Here is a 26,031-nt window from a genome sequence, read left to right on the forward strand (position 1 = left end):
CAGAAAGGAGTTTTCCTGAAAGGGCATGGGGCCGAGGAATCCACAGCCCTTTGGAAGCATTTCTGGCAAAAGGATGACAGCATGGGAACATGAAGGAAAGGACAGAAAGTTAGGAGAGTCATTACTCCGTACGGAGCATGAAGAACATGCATTTTTAATGCTTCTGTGAAAGGAACTGGAAAAGCAAAACCAGTAGATTAATGGACCATTCAGAAGGGATTAGGATGAAGAAAACATTCTGTTTTTCTTAAACCTTCTGGTAAGAGTCTCTGGTTTAGAGGAAGAATTCAAATAAATGACCAAGACAGCTGTGCCCGTTTTCTATACTAAGAATGCCAAGATAAATCACCACTTTGGTTTCTTATGGAAGCAAGATTATTTTTTTCTATAAACACGGGAAATGAGATAGCCCCATTTCAAAAGGTTTTGCAAGGCGAAGAAAGTGGGGTTCTGGCACCAGCTGCATGACATCTCACTTCCTTACTCATGATGCCAGCCTAGCTATCTGTCAAAAGGCAAGATTAGCATGGCGAAAAGCTGGAGATGCCGGGGATTGAACCCGGGGCCTCATACATGCTAAGCATGCGCTCTACCACTGAGCTACATCCCCACATCCTGTAGAGGGAGACCTTGCTCCACGCATGGAAACCAGGAATTCTATTGAATGTACATTCACCACATATGACACTGGAATGGGAAGCGTCAGGTGTGGAATTCCATATGATTTACAGCTGGATTTTCTAGCACCGTTTTTTATGGAATAAGGTTGACTCTAGAATGAATAATTCCCCACACACAACAGCTAGATGCAATCGAAAAAAGCCAGAGTATTCAAGGCAACTGGTTCAGGATACATCAAAGAAGGATATGGTTGAGTGCTGTTTCCACATCTTGTGAGATGACTTAAGGTACCCCTGCTCTTTTTGCAGGACACACAGCTATGTTACATTAGCATGTACAGTGTTGAGATCTAGATGCATCTACGGCTAGGGGCGGCATGTTAATTCTGGGTTTTAGTCCATTTCATTCTCAGTTATGTGGAGGAAAAAATGGCACGATCTTTCTTAGAGAGGTGAATGGTATGCCCTGATTTCTTTTGCATGGCTAAATGTATGGGGTGTGGGTTTAAGCACTGGGAAAGAGCAGTCTTCTGACCATTATAACTGCAGACGATTTTAATCCAGCGAGGCAACCGAAGTGTATTGATATTCCAACATGAGAACAGCATTTTTGCTACCTTCCCTCTTCATGGTGTGTAGACGCATTTGTTAGCGGTTTCAAGCAGCCTTCTTAGCGCAGTAGGCAGCGCGTCAGTCTCATAATCTGAAGGTCCTGAGTTCGATCCTCAGAGAGGGCATTGCAGTGTTTCTTTTGTCAAGAGAAACATCTCAGATTTTCTCCAAATCTGTAAACTATTCCTCCACATTGCATCTTGCTCAGTTTTAAGGAGTTGGTGTCTTTGTAGATTCCCTCTTTCATATCCATGGCCACTCATTGTAGGTGAGTTTTAGCTGGTTCGGCTGCCGAAACATCTACCTTGGTACAATGAAACTGGAAGTCTTCCAAGTGCCTTCATATATTTAGTCAAGGCTTTGGAATGAATTCTGATCTGCAGGTCCTTGTTTATTTCTCTTCCAACATCCCTCAGAAATGACTATGTGGTCAATTTCATTGGAAAGCAGAAGAAGTCTACCCTTCTGTCCTAGCATTTATTTGGAGCTAGGGAAATGTTTCTCAATCAGAGGGGCACATAATGTTTTAACAAGAGAGAAAGCAGCTATGGAAAACAAAAAAGGGGAAACTCCTCCGAGCCGGATTTGAACCAGCGACCTAAGGATTTCTGTTTCTCCACTACAGTCCTCCGCTCTCCCAACTGAGCTATCGGAGGATTAGGCAGTACAGCTTTCCATGCTGCATTCATCTTTCTTTCAATAATGGTTGCGGCGGGAGTGGGGTGGGAGTACTGCAGTCTAATCTTGAAAATCATGAATATGACCTGCAGCTTGCTCTACAAATTGCCACTTCCTAGAGTGCATTCTCAGCTACATCTTATCACCATAAAGGGGGACTGCTTACCTACCTGAATGTGCTGTGCTGGCGTGAAGGAAAGCAGGGGACCTAGAATTAGAAATCCTACAGAAAGGAGTTTTCCTGAAAGGGCATGGGGCCGAGGAATCCACAGCCCTTTGGAAGCATTTCTGGCAAAAGGATGACAGCATGGGAACATGAAGGAAAGGACAGAAAGTTAGGAGAGTCATTACTCCGTACGGAGCATGAAGAACATGCATTTTTAATGCTTCTGTGAAAGGAACTGGAAAAGCAAAACCAGTAGATTAATGGACCATTCAGAAGGGATTAGGATGAAGAAAACATTCTGTTTTTCTTAAACCTTCTGGTAAGAGTCTCTGGTTTAGAGGAAGAATTCAAATAAATGACCAAGACAGCTGTGCCCGTTTTCTATACTAAGAATGCCAAGATAAATCACCACTTTGGTTTCTTATGGAAGCAAGATTATTTTTTTCTATAAACACGGGAAATGAGATAGCCCCATTTCAAAAGGTTTTGCAAGGCGAAGAAAGTGGGGTTCTGGCACCAGCTGCATGACATCTCACTTCCTTACTCATGATGCCAGCCTAGCTATCTGTCAAAAGGCAAGATTAGCATGGCGAAAAGCTGGAGATGCCGGGGATTGAACCCGGGGCCTCATACATGCTAAGCATGCGCTCTACCACTGAGCTACATCCCCACATCCTGTAGAGGGAGACCTTGCTCCACGCATGGAAACCTGGAATTCTATTGAATGTACATTCACCACATATGACACTGGAATGGGAAGCGTCAGGTGTGGAATTCCATATGATTTACAGCTGGATTTTCTAGCACCGTTTTTTATGGAATAAGGTTGACTCTAGAATGAATAATTCCCCACACACAACAGCTAGATGCAATCGAAAAAAGCCAGAGTATTCAAGGCAACTGGTTCAGGATACATCAAAGAAGGATATGGTTGAGTGCTGTTTCCACATCTTGTGAGATGACTTAAGGTACCCCTGCTCTTTTTGCAGGACACACAGCTATGTTACATTAGCATGTACAGTGTTGAGATCTAGATGCATCTACGGCTAGGGGCGGCATGTTAATTCTGGGTTTTAGTCCATTTCATTCTCAGTTATGTGGAGGAAAAAATGGCACGATCTTTCTTAGAGAGGTGAATGGTATGCCCTGATTTCTTTTGCATGGCTAAATGTATGGGGTGTGGGTTTAAGCACTGGGAAAGAGCAGTCTTCTGACCATTATAACTGCAGACGATTTTAATCCAGCGAGGCAACCGAAGTGTATTGATATTCCAACATGAGAACAGCATTTTTGCTACCTTCCCTCTTCATGGTGTGTAGACGCATTTGTTAGCGGTTTCAAGCAGCCTTCTTAGCGCAGTAGGCAGCGCGTCAGTCTCATAATCTGAAGGTCCTGAGTTCGATCCTCAGAGAGGGCATTGCAGTGTTTCTTTTGTCAAGAGAAACATCTCAGATTTTCTCCAAATCTGTAAACTATTCCTCCACATTGCATCTTGCTCAGTTTTAAGGAGTTGGTGTCTTTGTAGATTCCCTCTTTCATATCCATGGCCACTCATTGTAGGTGAGTTTTAGCTGGTTCGGCTGCCGAAACATCTACCTTGGTACAATGAAACTGGAAGTCTTCCAAGTGCCTTCATATATTTAGTCAAGGCTTTGGAATGAATTCTGATCTGCAGGTCCTTGTTTATTTCTCTTCCAACATCCCTCAGAAATGACTATGTGGTCAATTTCATTGGAAAGCAGAAGAAGTCTACCCTTCTGTCCTAGCATTTATTTGGAGCTAGGGAAATGTTTCTCAATCAGAGGGGCACATAATGTTTTAACAAGAGAGAAAGCAGCTATGGAAAACAAAAAAGGGGAAACTCCTCCGAGCCGGATTTGAACCAGCGACCTAAGGATTTCTGTTTCTCCACTACAGTCCTCCGCTCTCCCAACTGAGCTATCGGAGGATTAGGCAGTACAGCTTTCCATGCTGCATTCATCTTTCTTTCAATAATGGTTGCGGCGGGAGTGGGGTGGGAGTACTGCAGTCTAATCTTGAAAATCATGAATATGACCTGCAGCTTGCTCTACAAATTGCCACTTCCTAGAGTGCATTCTCAGCTACATCTTATCACCATAAAGGGGGACTGCTTACCTACCTGAATGTGCTGTGCTGGCGTGAAGGAAAGCAGGGGACCTAGAATTAGAAATCCTACAGAAAGGAGTTTTCCTGAAAGGGCATGGGGCCGAGGAATCCACAGCCCTTTGGAAGCATTTCTGGCAAAAGGATGACAGCATGGGAACATGAAGGAAAGGACAGAAAGTTAGGAGAGTCATTACTCCGTACGGAGCATGAAGAACATGCATTTTTAATGCTTCTGTGAAAGGAACTGGAAAAGCAAAACCAGTAGATTAATGGACCATTCAGAAGGGATTAGGATGAAGAAAACATTCTGTTTTTCTTAAACCTTCTGGTAAGAGTCTCTGGTTTAGAGGAAGAATTCAAATAAATGACCAAGACAGCTGTGCCCGTTTTCTATACTAAGAATGCCAAGATAAATCACCACTTTGGTTTCTTATGGAAGCAAGATTATTTTTTTCTATAAACACGGGAAATGAGATAGCCCCATTTCAAAAGGTTTTGCAAGGCGAAGAAAGTGGGGTTCTGGCACCAGCTGCATGACATCTCACTTCCTTACTCATGATGCCAGCCTAGCTATCTGTCAAAAGGCAAGATTAGCATGGCGAAAAGCTGGAGATGCCGGGGATTGAACCCGGGGCCTCATACATGCTAAGCATGCGCTCTACCACTGAGCTACATCCCCACATCCTGTAGAGGGAGACCTTGCTCCACGCATGGAAACCAGGAATTCTATTGAATGTACATTCACCACATATGACACTGGAATGGGAAGCGTCAGGTGTGGAATTCCATATGATTTACAGCTGGATTTTCTAGCACCGTTTTTTATGGAATAAGGTTGACTCTAGAATGAATAATTCCCCACACACAACAGCTAGATGCAATCGAAAAAAGCCAGAGTATTCAAGGCAACTGGTTCAGGATACATCAAAGAAGGATATGGTTGAGTGCTGTTTCCACATCTTGTGAGATGACTTAAGGTACCCCTGCTCTTTTTGCAGGACACACAGCTATGTTACATTAGCATGTACAGTGTTGAGATCTAGATGCATCTACGGCTAGGGGCGGCATGTTAATTCTGGGTTTTAGTCCATTTCATTCTCAGTTATGTGGAGGAAAAAATGGCACGATCTTTCTTAGAGAGGTGAATGGTATGCCCTGATTTCTTTTGCATGGCTAAATGTATGGGGTGTGGGTTTAAGCACTGGGAAAGAGCAGTCTTCTGACCATTATAACTGCAGACGATTTTAATCCAGCGAGGCAACCGAAGTGTATTGATATTCCAACATGAGAACAGCATTTTTGCTACCTTCCCTCTTCATGGTGTGTAGACGCATTTGTTAGCGGTTTCAAGCAGCCTTCTTAGCGCAGTAGGCAGCGCGTCAGTCTCATAATCTGAAGGTCCTGAGTTCGATCCTCAGAGAGGGCATTGCAGTGTTTCTTTTGTCAAGAGAAACATCTCAGATTTTCTCCAAATCTGTAAACTATTCCTCCACATTGCATCTTGCTCAGTTTTAAGGAGTTGGTGTCTTTGTAGATTCCCTCTTTCATATCCATGGCCACTCATTGTAGGTGAGTTTTAGCTGGTTCGGCTGCCGAAACATCTACCTTGGTACAATGAAACTGGAAGTCTTCCAAGTGCCTTCATATATTTAGTCAAGGCTTTGGAATGAATTCTGATCTGCAGGTCCTTGTTTATTTCTCTTCCAACATCCCTCAGAAATGACTATGTGGTCAATTTCATTGGAAAGCAGAAGAAGTCTACCCTTCTGTCCTAGCATTTATTTGGAGCTAGGGAAATGTTTCTCAATCAGAGGGGCACATAATGTTTTAACAAGAGAGAAAGCAGCTATGGAAAACAAAAAAGGGGAAACTCCTCCGAGCCGGATTTGAACCAGCGACCTAAGGATTTCTGTTTCTCCACTACAGTCCTCCGCTCTCCCAACTGAGCTATCGGAGGATTAGGCAGTACAGCTTTCCATGCTGCATTCATCTTTCTTTCAATAATGGTTGCGGCGGGAGTGGGGTGGGAGTACTGCAGTCTAATCTTGAAAATCATGAATATGACCTGCAGCTTGCTCTACAAATTGCCACTTCCTAGAGTGCATTCTCAGCTACATCTTATCACCATAAAGGGGGACTGCTTACCTACCTGAATGTGCTGTGCTGGCGTGAAGGAAAGCAGGGGACCTAGAATTAGAAATCCTACAGAAAGGAGTTTTCCTGAAAGGGCATGGGGCCGAGGAATCCACAGCCCTTTGGAAGCATTTCTGGCAAAAGGATGACAGCATGGGAACATGAAGGAAAGGACAGAAAGTTAGGAGAGTCATTACTCCGTACGGAGCATGAAGAACATGCATTTTTAATGCTTCTGTGAAAGGAACTGGAAAAGCAAAACCAGTAGATTAATGGACCATTCAGAAGGGATTAGGATGAAGAAAACATTCTGTTTTTCTTAAACCTTCTGGTAAGAGTCTCTGGTTTAGAGGAAGAATTCAAATAAATGACCAAGACAGCTGTGCCCGTTTTCTATACTAAGAATGCCAAGATAAATCACCACTTTGGTTTCTTATGGAAGCAAGATTATTTTTTTCTATAAACACGGGAAATGAGATAGCCCCATTTCAAAAGGTTTTGCAAGGCGAAGAAAGTGGGGTTCTGGCACCAGCTGCATGACATCTCACTTCCTTACTCATGATGCCAGCCTAGCTATCTGTCAAAAGGCAAGATTAGCATGGCGAAAAGCTGGAGATGCCGGGGATTGAACCCGGGGCCTCATACATGCTAAGCATGCGCTCTACCACTGAGCTACATCCCCACATCCTGTAGAGGGAGACCTTGCTCCACGCATGGAAACCTGGAATTCTATTGAATGTACATTCACCACATATGACACTGGAATGGGAAGCGTCAGGTGTGGAATTCCATATGATTTACAGCTGGATTTTCTAGCACCGTTTTTTATGGAATAAGGTTGACTCTAGAATGAATAATTCCCCACACACAACAGCTAGATGCAATCGAAAAAAGCCAGAGTATTCAAGGCAACTGGTTCAGGATACATCAAAGAAGGATATGGTTGAGTGCTGTTTCCACATCTTGTGAGATGACTTAAGGTACCCCTGCTCTTTTTGCAGGACACACAGCTATGTTACATTAGCATGTACAGTGTTGAGATCTAGATGCATCTACGGCTAGGGGCGGCATGTTAATTCTGGGTTTTAGTCCATTTCATTCTCAGTTATGTGGAGGAAAAAATGGCACGATCTTTCTTAGAGAGGTGAATGGTATGCCCTGATTTCTTTTGCATGGCTAAATGTATGGGGTGTGGGTTTAAGCACTGGGAAAGAGCAGTCTTCTGACCATTATAACTGCAGACGATTTTAATCCAGCGAGGCAACCGAAGTGTATTGATATTCCAACATGAGAACAGCATTTTTGCTACCTTCCCTCTTCATGGTGTGTAGACGCATTTGTTAGCGGTTTCAAGCAGCCTTCTTAGCGCAGTAGGCAGCGCGTCAGTCTCATAATCTGAAGGTCCTGAGTTCGATCCTCAGAGAGGGCATTGCAGTGTTTCTTTTGTCAAGAGAAACATCTCAGATTTTCTCCAAATCTGTAAACTATTCCTCCACATTGCATCTTGCTCAGTTTTAAGGAGTTGGTGTCTTTGTAGATTCCCTCTTTCATATCCATGGCCACTCATTGTAGGTGAGTTTTAGCTGGTTCGGCTGCCGAAACATCTACCTTGGTACAATGAAACTGGAAGTCTTCCAAGTGCCTTCATATATTTAGTCAAGGCTTTGGAATGAATTCTGATCTGCAGGTCCTTGTTTATTTCTCTTCCAACATCCCTCAGAAATGACTATGTGGTCAATTTCATTGGAAAGCAGAAGAAGTCTACCCTTCTGTCCTAGCATTTATTTGGAGCTAGGGAAATGTTTCTCAATCAGAGGGGCACATAATGTTTTAACAAGAGAGAAAGCAGCTATGGAAAACAAAAAAGGGGAAACTCCTCCGAGCCGGATTTGAACCAGCGACCTAAGGATTTCTGTTTCTCCACTACAGTCCTCCGCTCTCCCAACTGAGCTATCGGAGGATTAGGCAGTACAGCTTTCCATGCTGCATTCATCTTTCTTTCAATAATGGTTGCGGCGGGAGTGGGGTGGGAGTACTGCAGTCTAATCTTGAAAATCATGAATATGACCTGCAGCTTGCTCTACAAATTGCCACTTCCTAGAGTGCATTCTCAGCTACATCTTATCACCATAAAGGGGGACTGCTTACCTACCTGAATGTGCTGTGCTGGCGTGAAGGAAAGCAGGGGACCTAGAATTAGAAATCCTACAGAAAGGAGTTTTCCTGAAAGGGCATGGGGCCGAGGAATCCACAGCCCTTTGGAAGCATTTCTGGCAAAAGGATGACAGCATGGGAACATGAAGGAAAGGACAGAAAGTTAGGAGAGTCATTACTCCGTACGGAGCATGAAGAACATGCATTTTTAATGCTTCTGTGAAAGGAACTGGAAAAGCAAAACCAGTAGATTAATGGACCATTCAGAAGGGATTAGGATGAAGAAAACATTCTGTTTTTCTTAAACCTTCTGGTAAGAGTCTCTGGTTTAGAGGAAGAATTCAAATAAATGACCAAGACAGCTGTGCCCGTTTTCTATACTAAGAATGCCAAGATAAATCACCACTTTGGTTTCTTATGGAAGCAAGATTATTTTTTTCTATAAACACGGGAAATGAGATAGCCCCATTTCAAAAGGTTTTGCAAGGCGAAGAAAGTGGGGTTCTGGCACCAGCTGCATGACATCTCACTTCCTTACTCATGATGCCAGCCTAGCTATCTGTCAAAAGGCAAGATTAGCATGGCGAAAAGCTGGAGATGCCGGGGATTGAACCCGGGGCCTCATACATGCTAAGCATGCGCTCTACCACTGAGCTACATCCCCACATCCTGTAGAGGGAGACCTTGCTCCACGCATGGAAACCTGGAATTCTATTGAATGTACATTCACCACATATGACACTGGAATGGGAAGCGTCAGGTGTGGAATTCCATATGATTTACAGCTGGATTTTCTAGCACCGTTTTTTATGGAATAAGGTTGACTCTAGAATGAATAATTCCCCACACACAACAGCTAGATGCAATCGAAAAAAGCCAGAGTATTCAAGGCAACTGGTTCAGGATACATCAAAGAAGGATATGGTTGAGTGCTGTTTCCACATCTTGTGAGATGACTTAAGGTACCCCTGCTCTTTTTGCAGGACACACAGCTATGTTACATTAGCATGTACAGTGTTGAGATCTAGATGCATCTACGGCTAGGGGCGGCATGTTAATTCTGGGTTTTAGTCCATTTCATTCTCAGTTATGTGGAGGAAAAAATGGCACGATCTTTCTTAGAGAGGTGAATGGTATGCCCTGATTTCTTTTGCATGGCTAAATGTATGGGGTGTGGGTTTAAGCACTGGGAAAGAGCAGTCTTCTGACCATTATAACTGCAGACGATTTTAATCCAGCGAGGCAACCGAAGTGTATTGATATTCCAACATGAGAACAGCATTTTTGCTACCTTCCCTCTTCATGGTGTGTAGACGCATTTGTTAGCGGTTTCAAGCAGCCTTCTTAGCGCAGTAGGCAGCGCGTCAGTCTCATAATCTGAAGGTCCTGAGTTCGATCCTCAGAGAGGGCATTGCAGTGTTTCTTTTGTCAAGAGAAACATCTCAGATTTTCTCCAAATCTGTAAACTATTCCTCCACATTGCATCTTGCTCAGTTTTAAGGAGTTGGTGTCTTTGTAGATTCCCTCTTTCATATCCATGGCCACTCATTGTAGGTGAGTTTTAGCTGGTTCGGCTGCCGAAACATCTACCTTGGTACAATGAAACTGGAAGTCTTCCAAGTGCCTTCATATATTTAGTCAAGGCTTTGGAATGAATTCTGATCTGCAGGTCCTTGTTTATTTCTCTTCCAACATCCCTCAGAAATGACTATGTGGTCAATTTCATTGGAAAGCAGAAGAAGTCTACCCTTCTGTCCTAGCATTTATTTGGAGCTAGGGAAATGTTTCTCAATCAGAGGGGCACATAATGTTTTAACAAGAGAGAAAGCAGCTATGGAAAACAAAAAAGGGGAAACTCCTCCGAGCCGGATTTGAACCAGCGACCTAAGGATTTCTGTTTCTCCACTACAGTCCTCCGCTCTCCCAACTGAGCTATCGGAGGATTAGGCAGTACAGCTTTCCATGCTGCATTCATCTTTCTTTCAATAATGGTTGCGGCGGGAGTGGGGTGGGAGTACTGCAGTCTAATCTTGAAAATCATGAATATGACCTGCAGCTTGCTCTACAAATTGCCACTTCCTAGAGTGCATTCTCAGCTACATCTTATCACCATAAAGGGGGACTGCTTACCTACCTGAATGTGCTGTGCTGGCGTGAAGGAAAGCAGGGGACCTAGAATTAGAAATCCTACAGAAAGGAGTTTTCCTGAAAGGGCATGGGGCCGAGGAATCCACAGCCCTTTGGAAGCATTTCTGGCAAAAGGATGACAGCATGGGAACATGAAGGAAAGGACAGAAAGTTAGGAGAGTCATTACTCCGTACGGAGCATGAAGAACATGCATTTTTAATGCTTCTGTGAAAGGAACTGGAAAAGCAAAACCAGTAGATTAATGGACCATTCAGAAGGGATTAGGATGAAGAAAACATTCTGTTTTTCTTAAACCTTCTGGTAAGAGTCTCTGGTTTAGAGGAAGAATTCAAATAAATGACCAAGACAGCTGTGCCCGTTTTCTATACTAAGAATGCCAAGATAAATCACCACTTTGGTTTCTTATGGAAGCAAGATTATTTTTTTCTATAAACACGGGAAATGAGATAGCCCCATTTCAAAAGGTTTTGCAAGGCGAAGAAAGTGGGGTTCTGGCACCAGCTGCATGACATCTCACTTCCTTACTCATGATGCCAGCCTAGCTATCTGTCAAAAGGCAAGATTAGCATGGCGAAAAGCTGGAGATGCCGGGGATTGAACCCGGGGCCTCATACATGCTAAGCATGCGCTCTACCACTGAGCTACATCCCCACATCCTGTAGAGGGAGACCTTGCTCCACGCATGGAAACCTGGAATTCTATTGAATGTACATTCACCACATATGACACTGGAATGGGAAGCGTCAGGTGTGGAATTCCATATGATTTACAGCTGGATTTTCTAGCACCGTTTTTTATGGAATAAGGTTGACTCTAGAATGAATAATTCCCCACACACAACAGCTAGATGCAATCGAAAAAAGCCAGAGTATTCAAGGCAACTGGTTCAGGATACATCAAAGAAGGATATGGTTGAGTGCTGTTTCCACATCTTGTGAGATGACTTAAGGTACCCCTGCTCTTTTTGCAGGACACACAGCTATGTTACATTAGCATGTACAGTGTTGAGATCTAGATGCATCTACGGCTAGGGGCGGCATGTTAATTCTGGGTTTTAGTCCATTTCATTCTCAGTTATGTGGAGGAAAAAATGGCACGATCTTTCTTAGAGAGGTGAATGGTATGCCCTGATTTCTTTTGCATGGCTAAATGTATGGGGTGTGGGTTTAAGCACTGGGAAAGAGCAGTCTTCTGACCATTATAACTGCAGACGATTTTAATCCAGCGAGGCAACCGAAGTGTATTGATATTCCAACATGAGAACAGCATTTTTGCTACCTTCCCTCTTCATGGTGTGTAGACGCATTTGTTAGCGGTTTCAAGCAGCCTTCTTAGCGCAGTAGGCAGCGCGTCAGTCTCATAATCTGAAGGTCCTGAGTTCGATCCTCAGAGAGGGCATTGCAGTGTTTCTTTTGTCAAGAGAAACATCTCAGATTTTCTCCAAATCTGTAAACTATTCCTCCACATTGCATCTTGCTCAGTTTTAAGGAGTTGGTGTCTTTGTAGATTCCCTCTTTCATATCCATGGCCACTCATTGTAGGTGAGTTTTAGCTGGTTCGGCTGCCGAAACATCTACCTTGGTACAATGAAACTGGAAGTCTTCCAAGTGCCTTCATATATTTAGTCAAGGCTTTGGAATGAATTCTGATCTGCAGGTCCTTGTTTATTTCTCTTCCAACATCCCTCAGAAATGACTATGTGGTCAATTTCATTGGAAAGCAGAAGAAGTCTACCCTTCTGTCCTAGCATTTATTTGGAGCTAGGGAAATGTTTCTCAATCAGAGGGGCACATAATGTTTTAACAAGAGAGAAAGCAGCTATGGAAAACAAAAAAGGGGAAACTCCTCCGAGCCGGATTTGAACCAGCGACCTAAGGATTTCTGTTTCTCCACTACAGTCCTCCGCTCTCCCAACTGAGCTATCGGAGGATTAGGCAGTACAGCTTTCCATGCTGCATTCATCTTTCTTTCAATAATGGTTGCGGCGGGAGTGGGGTGGGAGTACTGCAGTCTAATCTTGAAAATCATGAATATGACCTGCAGCTTGCTCTACAAATTGCCACTTCCTAGAGTGCATTCTCAGCTACATCTTATCACCATAAAGGGGGACTGCTTACCTACCTGAATGTGCTGTGCTGGCGTGAAGGAAAGCAGGGGACCTAGAATTAGAAATCCTACAGAAAGGAGTTTTCCTGAAAGGGCATGGGGCCGAGGAATCCACAGCCCTTTGGAAGCATTTCTGGCAAAAGGATGACAGCATGGGAACATGAAGGAAAGGACAGAAAGTTAGGAGAGTCATTACTCCGTACGGAGCATGAAGAACATGCATTTTTAATGCTTCTGTGAAAGGAACTGGAAAAGCAAAACCAGTAGATTAATGGACCATTCAGAAGGGATTAGGATGAAGAAAACATTCTGTTTTTCTTAAACCTTCTGGTAAGAGTCTCTGGTTTAGAGGAAGAATTCAAATAAATGACCAAGACAGCTGTGCCCGTTTTCTATACTAAGAATGCCAAGATAAATCACCACTTTGGTTTCTTATGGAAGCAAGATTATTTTTTTCTATAAACACGGGAAATGAGATAGCCCCATTTCAAAAGGTTTTGCAAGGCGAAGAAAGTGGGGTTCTGGCACCAGCTGCATGACATCTCACTTCCTTACTCATGATGCCAGCCTAGCTATCTGTCAAAAGGCAAGATTAGCATGGCGAAAAGCTGGAGATGCCGGGGATTGAACCCGGGGCCTCATACATGCTAAGCATGCGCTCTACCACTGAGCTACATCCCCACATCCTGTAGAGGGAGACCTTGCTCCACGCATGGAAACCTGGAATTCTATTGAATGTACATTCACCACATATGACACTGGAATGGGAAGCGTCAGGTGTGGAATTCCATATGATTTACAGCTGGATTTTCTAGCACCGTTTTTTATGGAATAAGGTTGACTCTAGAATGAATAATTCCCCACACACAACAGCTAGATGCAATCGAAAAAAGCCAGAGTATTCAAGGCAACTGGTTCAGGATACATCAAAGAAGGATATGGTTGAGTGCTGTTTCCACATCTTGTGAGATGACTTAAGGTACCCCTGCTCTTTTTGCAGGACACACAGCTATGTTACATTAGCATGTACAGTGTTGAGATCTAGATGCATCTACGGCTAGGGGCGGCATGTTAATTCTGGGTTTTAGTCCATTTCATTCTCAGTTATGTGGAGGAAAAAATGGCACGATCTTTCTTAGAGAGGTGAATGGTATGCCCTGATTTCTTTTGCATGGCTAAATGTATGGGGTGTGGGTTTAAGCACTGGGAAAGAGCAGTCTTCTGACCATTATAACTGCAGACGATTTTAATCCAGCGAGGCAACCGAAGTGTATTGATATTCCAACATGAGAACAGCATTTTTGCTACCTTCCCTCTTCATGGTGTGTAGACGCATTTGTTAGCGGTTTCAAGCAGCCTTCTTAGCGCAGTAGGCAGCGCGTCAGTCTCATAATCTGAAGGTCCTGAGTTCGATCCTCAGAGAGGGCATTGCAGTGTTTCTTTTGTCAAGAGAAACATCTCAGATTTTCTCCAAATCTGTAAACTATTCCTCCACATTGCATCTTGCTCAGTTTTAAGGAGTTGGTGTCTTTGTAGATTCCCTCTTTCATATCCATGGCCACTCATTGTAGGTGAGTTTTAGCTGGTTCGGCTGCCGAAACATCTACCTTGGTACAATGAAACTGGAAGTCTTCCAAGTGCCTTCATATATTTAGTCAAGGCTTTGGAATGAATTCTGATCTGCAGGTCCTTGTTTATTTCTCTTCCAACATCCCTCAGAAATGACTATGTGGTCAATTTCATTGGAAAGCAGAAGAAGTCTACCCTTCTGTCCTAGCATTTATTTGGAGCTAGGGAAATGTTTCTCAATCAGAGGGGCACATAATGTTTTAACAAGAGAGAAAGCAGCTATGGAAAACAAAAAAGGGGAAACTCCTCCGAGCCGGATTTGAACCAGCGACCTAAGGATTTCTGTTTCTCCACTACAGTCCTCCGCTCTCCCAACTGAGCTATCGGAGGATTAGGCAGTACAGCTTTCCATGCTGCATTCATCTTTCTTTCAATAATGGTTGCGGCGGGAGTGGGGTGGGAGTACTGCAGTCTAATCTTGAAAATCATGAATATGACCTGCAGCTTGCTCTACAAATTGCCACTTCCTAGAGTGCATTCTCAGCTACATCTTATCACCATAAAGGGGGACTGCTTACCTACCTGAATGTGCTGTGCTGGCGTGAAGGAAAGCAGGGGACCTAGAATTAGAAATCCTACAGAAAGGAGTTTTCCTGAAAGGGCATGGGGCCGAGGAATCCACAGCCCTTTGGAAGCATTTCTGGCAAAAGGATGACAGCATGGGAACATGAAGGAAAGGACAGAAAGTTAGGAGAGTCATTACTCCGTACGGAGCATGAAGAACATGCATTTTTAATGCTTCTGTGAAAGGAACTGGAAAAGCAAAACCAGTAGATTAATGGACCATTCAGAAGGGATTAGGATGAAGAAAACATTCTGTTTTTCTTAAACCTTCTGGTAAGAGTCTCTGGTTTAGAGGAAGAATTCAAATAAATGACCAAGACAGCTGTGCCCGTTTTCTATACTAAGAATGCCAAGATAAATCACCACTTTGGTTTCTTATGGAAGCAAGATTATTTTTTTCTATAAACACGGGAAATGAGATAGCCCCATTTCAAAAGGTTTTGCAAGGCGAAGAAAGTGGGGTTCTGGCACCAGCTGCATGACATCTCACTTCCTTACTCATGATGCCAGCCTAGCTATCTGTCAAAAGGCAAGATTAGCATGGCGAAAAGCTGGAGATGCCGGGGATTGAACCCGGGGCCTCATACATGCTAAGCATGCGCTCTACCACTGAGCTACATCCCCACATCCTGTAGAGGGAGACCTTGCTCCACGCATGGAAACCTGGAATTCTATTGAATGTACATTCACCACATATGACACTGGAATGGGAAGCGTCAGGTGTGGAATTCCATATGATTTACAGCTGGATTTTCTAGCACCGTTTTTTATGGAATAAGGTTGACTCTAGAATGAATAATTCCCCACACACAACAGCTAGATGCAATCGAAAAAAGCCAGAGTATTCAAGGCAACTGGTTCAGGATACATCAAAGAAGGATATGGTTGAGTGCTGTTTCCACATCTTGTGAGATGACTTAAGGTACCCCTGCTCTTTTTGCAGGACACACAGCTATGTTACATTAGCATGTACAGTGTTGAGATCTAGATGCATCTACGGCTAGGGGCGGCATGTTAATTCTGGGTTTTAGTCCATTTCATTCTCAGTTATGTGGAGGAAAAAATGGCACGATCTTTCTTAGAGAGGTGAATGGTATGCCCTGATTTCTTTTGCATGGCTAAATGTATGGGGTGTGGGTTTAAGCACTGGGAAAGAGCAGTCTTCTGACCATTATAACTGCAGACGATTTTAATCCAGCGAGGCAACCGAAGTGTATTGATATTCCAACATGAGAACAGCATTTTTGCTACCTTCCCTCTTCATGGTGTGTAGACGCATTTGTTAGCGGTTTCAAGCAGCCTTCTTAGCGCAGTAGGCAGCGCGTCAGTCTCATAATCTGAAGGTCCTGAGTTCGATCCTCAGAGAGGGCATTGCAGTGTTTCTTTTGTCAAGAGAAACATCTCAGATTTTCTCCAAATCTGTAAACTATTCCTCCACATTGCATCTTGCTCAGTTTTAAGGAGTTGGTGTCTTTGTAGATTCCCTCTTTCATATCCATGGCCACTCATTGTAGGTGAGTTTTAGCTGGTTCGGCTGCCGAAACATCTACCTTGGTACAATGAAACTGGAAGTCTTCCAAGTGCCTTCATATATTTAGTCAAGGCTTTGGAATGAATTCTGATCTGCAGGTCCTTGTTTATTTCTCTTCCAACATCCCTCAGAAATGACTATGTGGTCAATTTCATTGGAAAGCAGAAGAAGTCTACCCTTCTGTCCTAGCATTTATTTGGAGCTAGGGAAATGTTTCTCAATCAGAGGGGCACATAATGTTTTAACAAGAGAGAAAGCAGCTATGGAAAACAAAAAAGGGGAAACTCCTCCGAGCCGGATTTGAACCAGCGACCTAAGGATTTCTGTTTCTCCACTACAGTCCTCCGCTCTCCCAACTGAGCTATCGGAGGATTAGGCAGTACAGCTTTCCATGCTGCATTCATCTTTCTTTCAATAATGGTTGCGGCGGGAGTGGGGTGGGAGTACTGCAGTCTAATCTTGAAAATCATGAATATGACCTGCAGCTTGCTCTACAAATTGCCACTTCCTAGAGTGCATTCTCAGCTACATCTTATCACCATAAAGGGGGACTGCTTACCTACCTGAATGTGCTGTGCTGGCGTGAAGGAAAGCAGGGGACCTAGAATTAGAAATCCTACAGAAAGGAGTTTTCCTGAAAGGGCATGGGGCCGAGGAATCCACAGCCCTTTGGAAGCATTTCTGGCAAAAGGATGACAGCATGGGAACATGAAGGAAAGGACAGAAAGTTAGGAGAGTCATTACTCCGTACGGAGCATGAAGAACATGCATTTTTAATGCTTCTGTGAAAGGAACTGGAAAAGCAAAACCAGTAGATTAATGGACCATTCAGAAGGGATTAGGATGAAGAAAACATTCTGTTTTTCTTAAACCTTCTGGTAAGAGTCTCTGGTTTAGAGGAAGAATTCAAATAAATGACCAAGACAGCTGTGCCCGTTTTCTATACTAAGAATGCCAAGATAAATCACCACTTTGGTTTCTTATGGAAGCAAGATTATTTTTTTCTATAAACACGGGAAATGAGATAGCCCCATTTCAAAAGGTTTTGCAAGGCGAAGAAAGTGGGGTTCTGGCACCAGCTGCATGACATCTCACTTCCTTACTCATGATGCCAGCCTAGCTATCTGTCAAAAGGCAAGATTAGCATGGCGAAAAGCTGGAGATGCCGGGGATTGAACCCGGGGCCTCATACATGCTAAGCATGCGCTCTACCACTGAGCTACATCCCCACATCCTGTAGAGGGAGACCTTGCTCCACGCATGGAAACCTGGAATTCTATTGAATGTACATTCACCACATATGACACTGGAATGGGAAGCGTCAGGTGTGGAATTCCATATGATTTACAGCTGGATTTTCTAGCACCGTTTTTTATGGAATAAGGTTGACTCTAGAATGAATAATTCCCCACACACAACAGCTAGATGCAATCGAAAAAAGCCAGAGTATTCAAGGCAACTGGTTCAGGATACATCAAAGAAGGATATGGTTGAGTGCTGTTTCCACATCTTGTGAGATGACTTAAGGTACCCCTGCTCTTTTTGCAGGACACACAGCTATGTTACATTAGCATGTACAGTGTTTGAGATCTAGATGCATCTACGGCTAGGGGCGGCATGTTAATTCTGGGTTTTAGTCCATTTCATTCTCAGTTATGTGGAGGAAAAAATGGCACGATCTTTCTTAGAGAGGTGAATGGTATGCCCTGATTTCTTTTGCATGGCTAAATGTATGGGGTGTGGGTTTAAGCACTGGGAAAGAGCAGTCTTCTGACCATTATAACTGCAGACGATTTTAATCCAGCGAGGCAACCGAAGTGTATTGATATTCCAACATGAGAACAGCATTTTTGCTACCTTCCCTCTTCATGGTGTGTAGACGCATTTGTTAGCGGTTTCAAGCAGCCTTCTTAGCGCAGTAGGCAGCGCGTCAGTCTCATAATCTGAAGGTCCTGAGTTCGATCCTCAGAGAGGGCATTGCAGTGTTTCTTTTGTCAAGAGAAACATCTCAGATTTTCTCCAAATCTGTAAACTATTCCTCCACATTGCATCTTGCTCAGTTTTAAGGAGTTGGTGTCTTTGTAGATTCCCTCTTTCATATCCATGGCCACTCATTGTAGGTGAGTTTTAGCTGGTTCGGCTGCCGAAACATCTACCTTGGGTACAATGAAACTGGAAGTCTTCCAAGTGCCTTCATATATTTAGTCAAGGCTTTGGAATGAATTCTGATCTGCAGGTCCTTGTTTATTTCTCTTCCAACATCCCTCAGAAATGACTATGTGGTCAATTTCATTGGAAAGCAGAAGAAGTCTACCCTTCTGTCCTAGCATTTATTTGGAGCTAGGGAAATGTTTCTCAATCAGAGGGGCACATAATGTTTTAACAAGAGAGAAAGCAGCTATGGAAAACAAAAAAGGGGAAACTCCTCCGAGCCGGATTTGAACCAGCGACCTAAGGATTTCTGTTTCTCCACTACAGTCCTCCGCTCTCCCAACTGAGCTATCGGAGGATTAGGCAGTACAGCTTTCCATGCTGCATTCATCTTTCTTTCAATAATGGTTGCGGCGGGAGTGGGGTGGAGTACTGCAGTCTAATCTTGAAAATCATGAATATGACCTGCAGCTTGCTCTACAAATTGCCACTTCCTAGAGTGCATTCTCAGCTACATCTTATCACCATAAAGGGGGACTGCTTACCTACCTGAATGTGCTGTGCTGGCGTGAAGGAAAGCAGGGGACCTAGAATTAGAAATCCTACAGAAAGGAGTTTTCCTGAAAGGGCATGGGGCCGAGGAATCCACAGCCCTTTGGAAGCATTTCTGGCAAAAGGATGACAGCATGGGAACATGAAGGAAAGGACAGAAAGTTAGGAGAGTCATTACTCCGTACGGAGCATGAAGAACATGCATTTTTAATGCTTCTGTGAAAGGAACTGGAAAAGCAAAACCAGTAGATTAATGGACCATTCAGAAGGGATTAGGATGAAGAAAACATTCTGTTTTTCTTAAACCTTCTGGTAAGAGTCTCTGGTTTAGAGGAAGAATTCAAATAAATGACCAAGACAGCTGTGCCCGTTTTCTATACTAAGAATGCCAAGATAAATCACCACTTTGGTTTCTTATGGAAGCAAGATTATTTTTTTCTATAAACACGGGCGGGAAATGAGATAGCCCCATTTCAAAAGGTTTTGCAAGGCGAAGAAAGTGGGGTTCTGGCACCAGCTGCATGACATCTCACTTCCTTACTCATGATGCCAGCCTAGCTATCTGTCAAAAGGCAAGATTAGCATGGCGAAAAGCTGGAGATGCCGGGGATTGAACCCGGGGCCTCATACATGCTAAGCATGCGCTCTACCACTGAGCTACATCCCCACATCCTGTAGAGGGAGACCTTGCTCCACGCATGGAAACCTGGAATTCTATTGAATGTACATTCACCACATATGACACTGGAATGGGAAGCGTCAGGTGTGGAATTCCATATGATTTACAGCTGGATTTTCTAGCACCGTTTTTTATGGAATAAGGTTGACTCTAGAATGAATAATTCCCCACACACAACAGCTAGATGCAATCGAAAAAAGCCAGAGTATTCAAGGCAACTGGTTCAGGATACATCAAAGAAGGATATGGTTGAGTGCTGTTTCCACATCTTGTGAGATGACTTAAGGTACCCCTGCTCTTTTTGCAGGACACACAGCTATGTTACATTAGCATGTACAGTGTTGAGATCTAGATGCATCTACGGCTAGGGGCGGCATGTTAATTCTGGGTTTTAGTCCATTTCATTCTCAGTTATGTGGAGGAAAAAATGGCACGATCTTTCTTAGAGAGGTGAATGGTATGCCCTGATTTCTTTTGCATGGCTAAATGTATGGGGTGTGGGTTTAAGCACTGGGAAAGAGCAGTCTTCTGACCATTATAACTGCAGACGATTTTAATCCAGCGAGGCAACCGAAGTGTATTGATATTCCAACATGAGAACAGCATTTTTGCTACCTTCCCTCTTCATGGTGTGTAGACGCATTTGTTAGCGGTTTCAAGCAGCCTTCTTAGCGCAGTAGGCAGCGCGTCAGTCTCATAATCTGAAGGTCCTGAGTTCCATCCTCAGAGAGGGCATTGCAGTGTTTCTTTTGTCAAGAGAAACATCTCAGATTTTCTCCAAATCTGTAAACTATTCCTCCACATTGCATCTTGCTCAGTTTTAAGGAGTTGGTGTCTTTGTAGATTCCCTCTTTCATATCCATGGCCACTCATTGTAGGTGAGTTTTAGCTGGTTCGGCTGCCGAAACATCTACCTTGGTACAATGAAACTGGAAGTCTTCCAAGTGCCTTCATATATTTAGTCAAGGCTTTGGAATGAATTCTGATCTGCAGGTCCTTGTTTATTTCTCTTCCAACATCCCTCAGAAATGACTATGTGGTCAATTTCATTGGAAAGCAGAAGAAGTCTACCCTTCTGTCCTAGCATTTATTTGGAGCTAGGGAAATGTTTCTCAATCAGAGGGGCACATAATGTTTTAACAAGAGAGAAAGCAGCTATGGAAAACAAAAAAGGGGAAACTCCTCCGAGCCGGATTTGAACCAGCGACCTAAGGATTTCTGTTTCTCCACTACAGTCCTCCGCTCTCCCAACTGAGCTATCGGAGGATTAGGCAGTACAGCTTTCCATGCTGCATTCATCTTTCTTTCAATAATGGTTGCGGCGGGAGTGGGGTGGGAGTACTGCAGTCTAATCTTGAAAATCATGAATATGACCTGCAGCTTGCTCTACAAATTGCCACTTCCTAGAGTGCATTCTCAGCTACATCTTATCACCATAAAGGGGGACTGCTTACCTACCTGAATGTGCTGTGCTGGCGTGAAGGAAAGCAGGGGACCTAGAATTAGAAATCCTACAGAAAGGAGTTTTCCTGAAAGGGCATGGGGCCGAGGAATCCACAGCCCTTTGGAAGCATTTCTGGCAAAAGGATGACAGCATGGGAACATGAAGGAAAGGACAGAAAGTTAGGAGAGTCATTACTCCGTACGGAGCATGAAGAACATGCATTTTGAATGCTTCTGTGAAAGGAACTGGAAAAGCAAAACCAGTAGATTAATGGACCATTCAGAAGGGATTAGGATGAAGAAAACATTCTGTTTTTCTTAAACCTTCTGGTAAGAGTCTCTGGTTTAGAGGAAGAATTCAAATAAATGACCAAGACAGCTGTGCCCGTTTTCTATACTAAGAATGCCAAGATAAATCACCACTTTGGTTTCTTATGGAAGCAAGATTATTTTTTTCTATAAACACGGGAAATGAGATAGCCCCATTTCAAAAGGTTTTGCAAGGCGAAGAAAGTGGGGTTCTGGCACCAGCTGCATGACATCTCACTTCCTTACTCATGATGCCAGCCTAGCTATCTGTCAAAAGGCAAGATTAGCATGGCGAAAAGCTGGAGATGCCGGGGATTGAACCCGGGGCCTCATACATGCTAAGCATGCGCTCTACCACTGAGCTACATCCCCACATCCTGTAGAGGGAGACCTTGCTCCACGCATGGAAACCTGGAATTCTATTGAATGTACATTCACCACATATGACACTGGAATGGGAAGCGTCAGGTGTGGAATTCCATATGATTTACAGCTGGATTTTCTAGCACCGTTTTTTATGGAATAAGGTTGACTCTAGAATGAATAATTCCCCACACACAACAGCTAGATGCAATCGAAAAAAGCCAGAGTATTCAAGGCAACTGGTTCAGGATACATCAAAGAAGGATATGGTTGAGTGCTGTTTCCACATCTTGTGAGATGACTTAAGGTACCCCTGCTCTTTTTGCAGGACACACAGCTATGTTACATTAGCATGTACAGTGTTGAGATCTAGATGCATCTACGGCTAGGGGCGGCATGTTAATTCTGGGTTTTAGTCCATTTCATTCTCAGTTATGTGGAGGAAAAAATGGCACGATCTTTCTTAGAGAGGTGAATGGTATGCCCTGATTTCTTTTGCATGGCTAAATGTATGGGGTGTGGGTTTAAGCACTGGGAAAGAGCAGTCTTCTGACCATTATAACTGCAGACGATTTTAATCCAGCGAGGCAACCGAAGTGTATTGATATTCCAACATGAGAACAGCATTTTTGCTACCTTCCCTCTTCATGGTGTGTAGACGCATTTGTTAGCGGTTTCAAGCAGCCTTCTTAGCGCAGTAGGCAGCGCGTCAGTCTCATAATCTGAAGGTCCTGAGTTCGATCCTCAGAGAGGGCATTGCAGTGTTTCTTTTGTCAAGAGAAACATCTCAGATTTTCTCCAAATCTGTAAACTATTCCTCCACATTGCATCTTGCTCAGTTTTAAGGAGTTGGTGTCTTTGTAGATTCCCTCTTTCATATCCATGGCCACTCATTGTAGGTGAGTTTTAGCTGGTTCGGCTGCCGAAACATCTACCTTGGTACAATGAAACTGGAAGTCTTCCAAGTGCCTTCATATATTTAGTCAAGGCTTTGGAATGAATTCTGATCTGCAGGTCCTTGTTTATTTCTCTTCCAACATCCCTCAGAAATGACTATGTGGTCAATTTCATTGGAAAGCAGAAGAAGTCTACCCTTCTGTCCTAGCATTTATTTGGAGCTAGGGAAATGTTTCTCAATCAGAGGGGCACATAATGTTTTAACAAGAGAGAAAGCAGCTATGGAAAACAAAAAAGGGGAAACTCCTCCGAGCCGGATTTGAACCAGCGACCTAAGGATTTCTGTTTCTCCACTACAGTCCTCCGCTCTCCCAACTGAGCTATCGGAGGATTAGGCAGTACAGCTTTCCATGCTGCATTCATCTTTCTTTCAATAATGGTTGCGGCGGGAGTGGGGTGGGAGTACTGCAGTCTAATCTTGAAAATCATGAATATGACCTGCAGCTTGCTCTACAAATTGCCACTTCCTAGAGTGCATTCTCAGCTACATCTTATCACCATAAAGGGGGACTGCTTACCTACCTGAATGTGCTGTGCTGGCGTGAAGGAAAGCAGGGGACCTAGAATTAGAAATCCTACAGAAAGGAGTTTTCCTGAAAGGGCATGGGGCCGAGGAATCCACAGCCCTTTGGAAGCATTTCTGGCAAAAGGATGACAGCATGGGAACATGAAGGAAAGGACAGAAAGTTAGGAGAGTCATTACTCCGTACGGAGCATGAAGAACATGCATTTTGAATGCTTCTGTGAAAGGAACTGGAAAAGCAAAACCAGTAGATTAATGGACCATTCAGAAGGGATTAGGATGAAGAAAACATTCTGTTTTTCTTAAACCTTCTGGTAAGAGTCTCTGGTTTAGAGGAAGAATTCAAATAAATGACCAAGACAGCTGTGCCCGTTTTCTATACTAAGAATGCCAAGATAAATCACCACTTTGGTTTCTTATGGAAGCAAGATTATTTTTTTCTATAAACACGGGAAATGAGATAGCCCCATTTCAAAAGGTTTTGCAAGGCGAAGAAAGTGGGGTTCTGGCACCAGCTGCATGACATCTCACTTCCTTACTCATGATGCCAGCCTAGCTATCTGTCAAAAGGCAAGATTAGCATGGCGAAAAGCTGGAGATGCCGGGGATTGAACCCGGGGCCTCATACATGCTAAGCATGCGCTCTACCACTGAGCTACATCCCCACATCCTGTAGAGGGAGACCTTGCTCCACGCATGGAAACCTGGAATTCTATTGAATGTACATTCACCACATATGACACTGGAATGGGAAGCGTCAGGTGTGGAATTCCATATGATTTACAGCTGGATTTTCTAGCACCGTTTTTTATGGAATAAGGTTGACTCTAGAATGAATAATTCCCCACACACAACAGCTAGATGCAATCGAAAAAAGCCAGAGTATTCAAGGCAACTGGTTCAGGATACATCAAAGAAGGATATGGTTGAGTGCTGTTTCCACATCTTGTGAGATGACTTAAGGTACCCCTGCTCTTTTTGCAGGACACACAGCTATGTTACATTAGCATGTACAGTGTTGAGATCTAGATGCATCTACGGCTAGGGGCGGCATGTTAATTCTGGGTTTTAGTCCATTTCATTCTCAGTTATGTGGAGGAAAAAATGGCACGATCTTTCTTAGAGAGGTGAATGGTATGCCCTGATTTCTTTTGCATGGCTAAATGTATGGGGTGTGGGTTTAAGCACTGGGAAAGAGCAGTCTTCTGACCATTATAACTGCAGACGATTTTAATCCAGCGAGGCAACCGAAGTGTATTGATATTCCAACATGAGAACAGCATTTTTGCTACCTTCCCTCTTCATGGTGTGTAGACGCATTTGTTAGCGGTTTCAAGCAGCCTTCTTAGCGCAGTAGGCAGCGCGTCAGTCTCATAATCTGAAGGTCCTGAGTTCCATCCTCAGAGAGGGCATTGCAGTGTTTCTTTTGTCAAGAGAAACATCTCAGATTTTCTCCAAATCTGTAAACTATTCCTCCACATTGCATCTTGCTCAGTTTTAAGGAGTTGGTGTCTTTGTAGATTCCCTCTTTCATATCCATGGCCACTCATTGTAGGTGAGTTTTAGCTGGTTCGGCTGCCGAAACATCTACCTTGGTACAATGAAACTGGAAGTCTTCCAAGTGCCTTCATATATTTAGTCAAGGCTTTGGAATGAATTCTGATCTGCAGGTCCTTGTTTATTTCTCTTCCAACATCCCTCAGAAATGACTATGTGGTCAATTTCATTGGAAAGCAGAAGAAGTCTACCCTTCTGTCCTAGCATTTATTTGGAGCTAGGGAAATGTTTCTCAATCAGAGGGGCACATAATGTTTTAACAAGAGAGAAAGCAGCTATGGAAAACAAAAAAGGGGAAACTCCTCCGAGCCGGATTTGAACCAGCGACCTAAGGATTTCTGTTTCTCCACTACAGTCCTCCGCTCTCCCAACTGAGCTATCGGAGGATTAGGCAGTACAGCTTTCCATGCTGCATTCATCTTTCTTTCAGTAATGGTTGCGGCGGGAGTGGGGTGGGAGTACTGCAGTCTAATCTTGAAAATCATGAATATGACCTGCAGCTTGCTCTACAAATTGCCACTTCCTAGAGTGCATTCTCAGCTACATCTTATCACCATAAAGGGGGACTGCTTACCTACCTGAATGTGCTGTGCTGGCGTGAAGGAAAGCAGGGGACCTAGAATTAGAAATCCTACAGAAAGGAGTTTTCCTGAAAGGGCATTGGGCCGAGGAATCCACAGCCCTTTGGAAGCATTTCTGGCAAAAGGATGACAGCATGGGAACATGAAGGAAAGGACAGAAAGTTAGGAGAGTCATTACTCCGTACGGAGCATGAAGAACATGCATTTTGAATGCTTCTGTGAAAGGAACTGGAAAAGCAAAACCAGTAGATTAATGGACCATTCAGAAGGGATTAGGATGAAGAAAACATTCTGTTTTTCTTAAACCTTCTGGTAAGAGTCTCTGGTTTAGAGGAAGAATTCAAATAAATGACCAAGACAGCTGTGCCCGTTTTCTATACTAAGAATGCCAAGATAAATCACCACTTTGGTTTCTTATGGAAGCAAGATTATTTTTTTCTATAAACA

The 26,031-nt window shown here is 43.5% G+C and overlaps 34 non-coding genes across 34 annotated transcripts; 10 read left to right on the top strand and 24 right to left on the bottom strand.

The window, feature by feature from the left end:
* Nucleotides 1–538: 538 nt before the first annotated feature.
* On the bottom strand, nucleotides 539–610 carry TRNAA-AGC (transfer RNA alanine (anticodon AGC)). The gene has a single exon. It is a non-coding gene; the product is annotated as a tRNA-Ala (tRNA).
* A 674-nt stretch (nucleotides 611–1,284) lies between these two features.
* On the top strand, nucleotides 1,285–1,357 carry TRNAM-CAU (transfer RNA methionine (anticodon CAU)). The gene has a single exon. It is a non-coding gene; the product is annotated as a tRNA-Met (tRNA).
* A 445-nt stretch (nucleotides 1,358–1,802) lies between these two features.
* TRNAY-GUA (transfer RNA tyrosine (anticodon GUA)) lies at nucleotides 1,803–1,888 on the bottom strand. The gene is given in 2 exon segments: nucleotides 1,803–1,838; nucleotides 1,852–1,888. It is a non-coding gene; the product is annotated as a tRNA-Tyr (tRNA).
* Nucleotides 1,889–2,674: 786 nt separating this feature from the next.
* Nucleotides 2,675–2,746, bottom strand: TRNAA-AGC (transfer RNA alanine (anticodon AGC)). Its single transcript has one exon. It is a non-coding gene; the product is annotated as a tRNA-Ala (tRNA).
* A 674-nt stretch (nucleotides 2,747–3,420) lies between these two features.
* On the top strand, nucleotides 3,421–3,493 carry TRNAM-CAU (transfer RNA methionine (anticodon CAU)). The gene has a single exon. It is a non-coding gene; the product is annotated as a tRNA-Met (tRNA).
* A 445-nt stretch (nucleotides 3,494–3,938) lies between these two features.
* Nucleotides 3,939–4,024, bottom strand: TRNAY-GUA (transfer RNA tyrosine (anticodon GUA)). The gene is given in 2 exon segments: nucleotides 3,939–3,974; nucleotides 3,988–4,024. It is a non-coding gene; the product is annotated as a tRNA-Tyr (tRNA).
* Nucleotides 4,025–4,810: 786 nt separating this feature from the next.
* TRNAA-AGC (transfer RNA alanine (anticodon AGC)) lies at nucleotides 4,811–4,882 on the bottom strand. The gene has a single exon. It is a non-coding gene; the product is annotated as a tRNA-Ala (tRNA).
* A 674-nt stretch (nucleotides 4,883–5,556) lies between these two features.
* On the top strand, nucleotides 5,557–5,629 carry TRNAM-CAU (transfer RNA methionine (anticodon CAU)). The gene has a single exon. It is a non-coding gene; the product is annotated as a tRNA-Met (tRNA).
* A 445-nt stretch (nucleotides 5,630–6,074) lies between these two features.
* TRNAY-GUA (transfer RNA tyrosine (anticodon GUA)) lies at nucleotides 6,075–6,160 on the bottom strand. Its single transcript is given in 2 exon segments — nucleotides 6,075–6,110; nucleotides 6,124–6,160. It is a non-coding gene; the product is annotated as a tRNA-Tyr (tRNA).
* Nucleotides 6,161–6,946: 786 nt separating this feature from the next.
* TRNAA-AGC (transfer RNA alanine (anticodon AGC)) lies at nucleotides 6,947–7,018 on the bottom strand. The gene has a single exon. It is a non-coding gene; the product is annotated as a tRNA-Ala (tRNA).
* A 674-nt stretch (nucleotides 7,019–7,692) lies between these two features.
* TRNAM-CAU (transfer RNA methionine (anticodon CAU)) lies at nucleotides 7,693–7,765 on the top strand. The gene has a single exon. It is a non-coding gene; the product is annotated as a tRNA-Met (tRNA).
* Nucleotides 7,766–8,210: 445 nt separating this feature from the next.
* Nucleotides 8,211–8,296, bottom strand: TRNAY-GUA (transfer RNA tyrosine (anticodon GUA)). Its single transcript is given in 2 exon segments — nucleotides 8,211–8,246; nucleotides 8,260–8,296. It is a non-coding gene; the product is annotated as a tRNA-Tyr (tRNA).
* A 786-nt stretch (nucleotides 8,297–9,082) lies between these two features.
* On the bottom strand, nucleotides 9,083–9,154 carry TRNAA-AGC (transfer RNA alanine (anticodon AGC)). The gene has a single exon. It is a non-coding gene; the product is annotated as a tRNA-Ala (tRNA).
* Nucleotides 9,155–9,828: 674 nt separating this feature from the next.
* TRNAM-CAU (transfer RNA methionine (anticodon CAU)) lies at nucleotides 9,829–9,901 on the top strand. The gene has a single exon. It is a non-coding gene; the product is annotated as a tRNA-Met (tRNA).
* Nucleotides 9,902–10,346: 445 nt separating this feature from the next.
* TRNAY-GUA (transfer RNA tyrosine (anticodon GUA)) lies at nucleotides 10,347–10,432 on the bottom strand. Its single transcript is given in 2 exon segments — nucleotides 10,347–10,382; nucleotides 10,396–10,432. It is a non-coding gene; the product is annotated as a tRNA-Tyr (tRNA).
* A 786-nt stretch (nucleotides 10,433–11,218) lies between these two features.
* On the bottom strand, nucleotides 11,219–11,290 carry TRNAA-AGC (transfer RNA alanine (anticodon AGC)). Its single transcript has one exon. It is a non-coding gene; the product is annotated as a tRNA-Ala (tRNA).
* Nucleotides 11,291–11,964: 674 nt separating this feature from the next.
* On the top strand, nucleotides 11,965–12,037 carry TRNAM-CAU (transfer RNA methionine (anticodon CAU)). Its single transcript has one exon. It is a non-coding gene; the product is annotated as a tRNA-Met (tRNA).
* A 445-nt stretch (nucleotides 12,038–12,482) lies between these two features.
* Nucleotides 12,483–12,568, bottom strand: TRNAY-GUA (transfer RNA tyrosine (anticodon GUA)). Its single transcript is given in 2 exon segments — nucleotides 12,483–12,518; nucleotides 12,532–12,568. It is a non-coding gene; the product is annotated as a tRNA-Tyr (tRNA).
* A 786-nt stretch (nucleotides 12,569–13,354) lies between these two features.
* Nucleotides 13,355–13,426, bottom strand: TRNAA-AGC (transfer RNA alanine (anticodon AGC)). The gene has a single exon. It is a non-coding gene; the product is annotated as a tRNA-Ala (tRNA).
* Nucleotides 13,427–14,100: 674 nt separating this feature from the next.
* On the top strand, nucleotides 14,101–14,173 carry TRNAM-CAU (transfer RNA methionine (anticodon CAU)). The gene has a single exon. It is a non-coding gene; the product is annotated as a tRNA-Met (tRNA).
* A 445-nt stretch (nucleotides 14,174–14,618) lies between these two features.
* On the bottom strand, nucleotides 14,619–14,704 carry TRNAY-GUA (transfer RNA tyrosine (anticodon GUA)). Its single transcript is given in 2 exon segments — nucleotides 14,619–14,654; nucleotides 14,668–14,704. It is a non-coding gene; the product is annotated as a tRNA-Tyr (tRNA).
* Nucleotides 14,705–15,490: 786 nt separating this feature from the next.
* TRNAA-AGC (transfer RNA alanine (anticodon AGC)) lies at nucleotides 15,491–15,562 on the bottom strand. The gene has a single exon. It is a non-coding gene; the product is annotated as a tRNA-Ala (tRNA).
* A 674-nt stretch (nucleotides 15,563–16,236) lies between these two features.
* On the top strand, nucleotides 16,237–16,309 carry TRNAM-CAU (transfer RNA methionine (anticodon CAU)). Its single transcript has one exon. It is a non-coding gene; the product is annotated as a tRNA-Met (tRNA).
* A 445-nt stretch (nucleotides 16,310–16,754) lies between these two features.
* On the bottom strand, nucleotides 16,755–16,840 carry TRNAY-GUA (transfer RNA tyrosine (anticodon GUA)). Its single transcript is given in 2 exon segments — nucleotides 16,755–16,790; nucleotides 16,804–16,840. It is a non-coding gene; the product is annotated as a tRNA-Tyr (tRNA).
* A 786-nt stretch (nucleotides 16,841–17,626) lies between these two features.
* Nucleotides 17,627–17,698, bottom strand: TRNAA-AGC (transfer RNA alanine (anticodon AGC)). Its single transcript has one exon. It is a non-coding gene; the product is annotated as a tRNA-Ala (tRNA).
* Nucleotides 17,699–18,373: 675 nt separating this feature from the next.
* On the top strand, nucleotides 18,374–18,446 carry TRNAM-CAU (transfer RNA methionine (anticodon CAU)). Its single transcript has one exon. It is a non-coding gene; the product is annotated as a tRNA-Met (tRNA).
* Nucleotides 18,447–18,892: 446 nt separating this feature from the next.
* TRNAY-GUA (transfer RNA tyrosine (anticodon GUA)) lies at nucleotides 18,893–18,978 on the bottom strand. Its single transcript is given in 2 exon segments — nucleotides 18,893–18,928; nucleotides 18,942–18,978. It is a non-coding gene; the product is annotated as a tRNA-Tyr (tRNA).
* Nucleotides 18,979–19,767: 789 nt separating this feature from the next.
* TRNAA-AGC (transfer RNA alanine (anticodon AGC)) lies at nucleotides 19,768–19,839 on the bottom strand. Its single transcript has one exon. It is a non-coding gene; the product is annotated as a tRNA-Ala (tRNA).
* A 1,192-nt stretch (nucleotides 19,840–21,031) lies between these two features.
* Nucleotides 21,032–21,117, bottom strand: TRNAY-GUA (transfer RNA tyrosine (anticodon GUA)). Its single transcript is given in 2 exon segments — nucleotides 21,032–21,067; nucleotides 21,081–21,117. It is a non-coding gene; the product is annotated as a tRNA-Tyr (tRNA).
* Nucleotides 21,118–21,903: 786 nt separating this feature from the next.
* Nucleotides 21,904–21,975, bottom strand: TRNAA-AGC (transfer RNA alanine (anticodon AGC)). Its single transcript has one exon. It is a non-coding gene; the product is annotated as a tRNA-Ala (tRNA).
* Nucleotides 21,976–22,649: 674 nt separating this feature from the next.
* On the top strand, nucleotides 22,650–22,722 carry TRNAM-CAU (transfer RNA methionine (anticodon CAU)). The gene has a single exon. It is a non-coding gene; the product is annotated as a tRNA-Met (tRNA).
* Nucleotides 22,723–23,167: 445 nt separating this feature from the next.
* Nucleotides 23,168–23,253, bottom strand: TRNAY-GUA (transfer RNA tyrosine (anticodon GUA)). The gene is given in 2 exon segments: nucleotides 23,168–23,203; nucleotides 23,217–23,253. It is a non-coding gene; the product is annotated as a tRNA-Tyr (tRNA).
* Nucleotides 23,254–24,039: 786 nt separating this feature from the next.
* Nucleotides 24,040–24,111, bottom strand: TRNAA-AGC (transfer RNA alanine (anticodon AGC)). The gene has a single exon. It is a non-coding gene; the product is annotated as a tRNA-Ala (tRNA).
* A 1,192-nt stretch (nucleotides 24,112–25,303) lies between these two features.
* Nucleotides 25,304–25,389, bottom strand: TRNAY-GUA (transfer RNA tyrosine (anticodon GUA)). The gene is given in 2 exon segments: nucleotides 25,304–25,339; nucleotides 25,353–25,389. It is a non-coding gene; the product is annotated as a tRNA-Tyr (tRNA).
* Between the last annotated feature and the right edge of the window lie 642 nt (nucleotides 25,390–26,031).

The sequence above is a fragment of the Pleurodeles waltl genome, unplaced genomic scaffold, assembly GCF_031143425.1.
Source record: "Pleurodeles waltl isolate 20211129_DDA unplaced genomic scaffold, aPleWal1.hap1.20221129 scaffold_107, whole genome shotgun sequence".
Lineage (NCBI taxonomy): Eukaryota > Metazoa > Chordata > Amphibia > Caudata > Salamandridae > Pleurodeles > Pleurodeles waltl.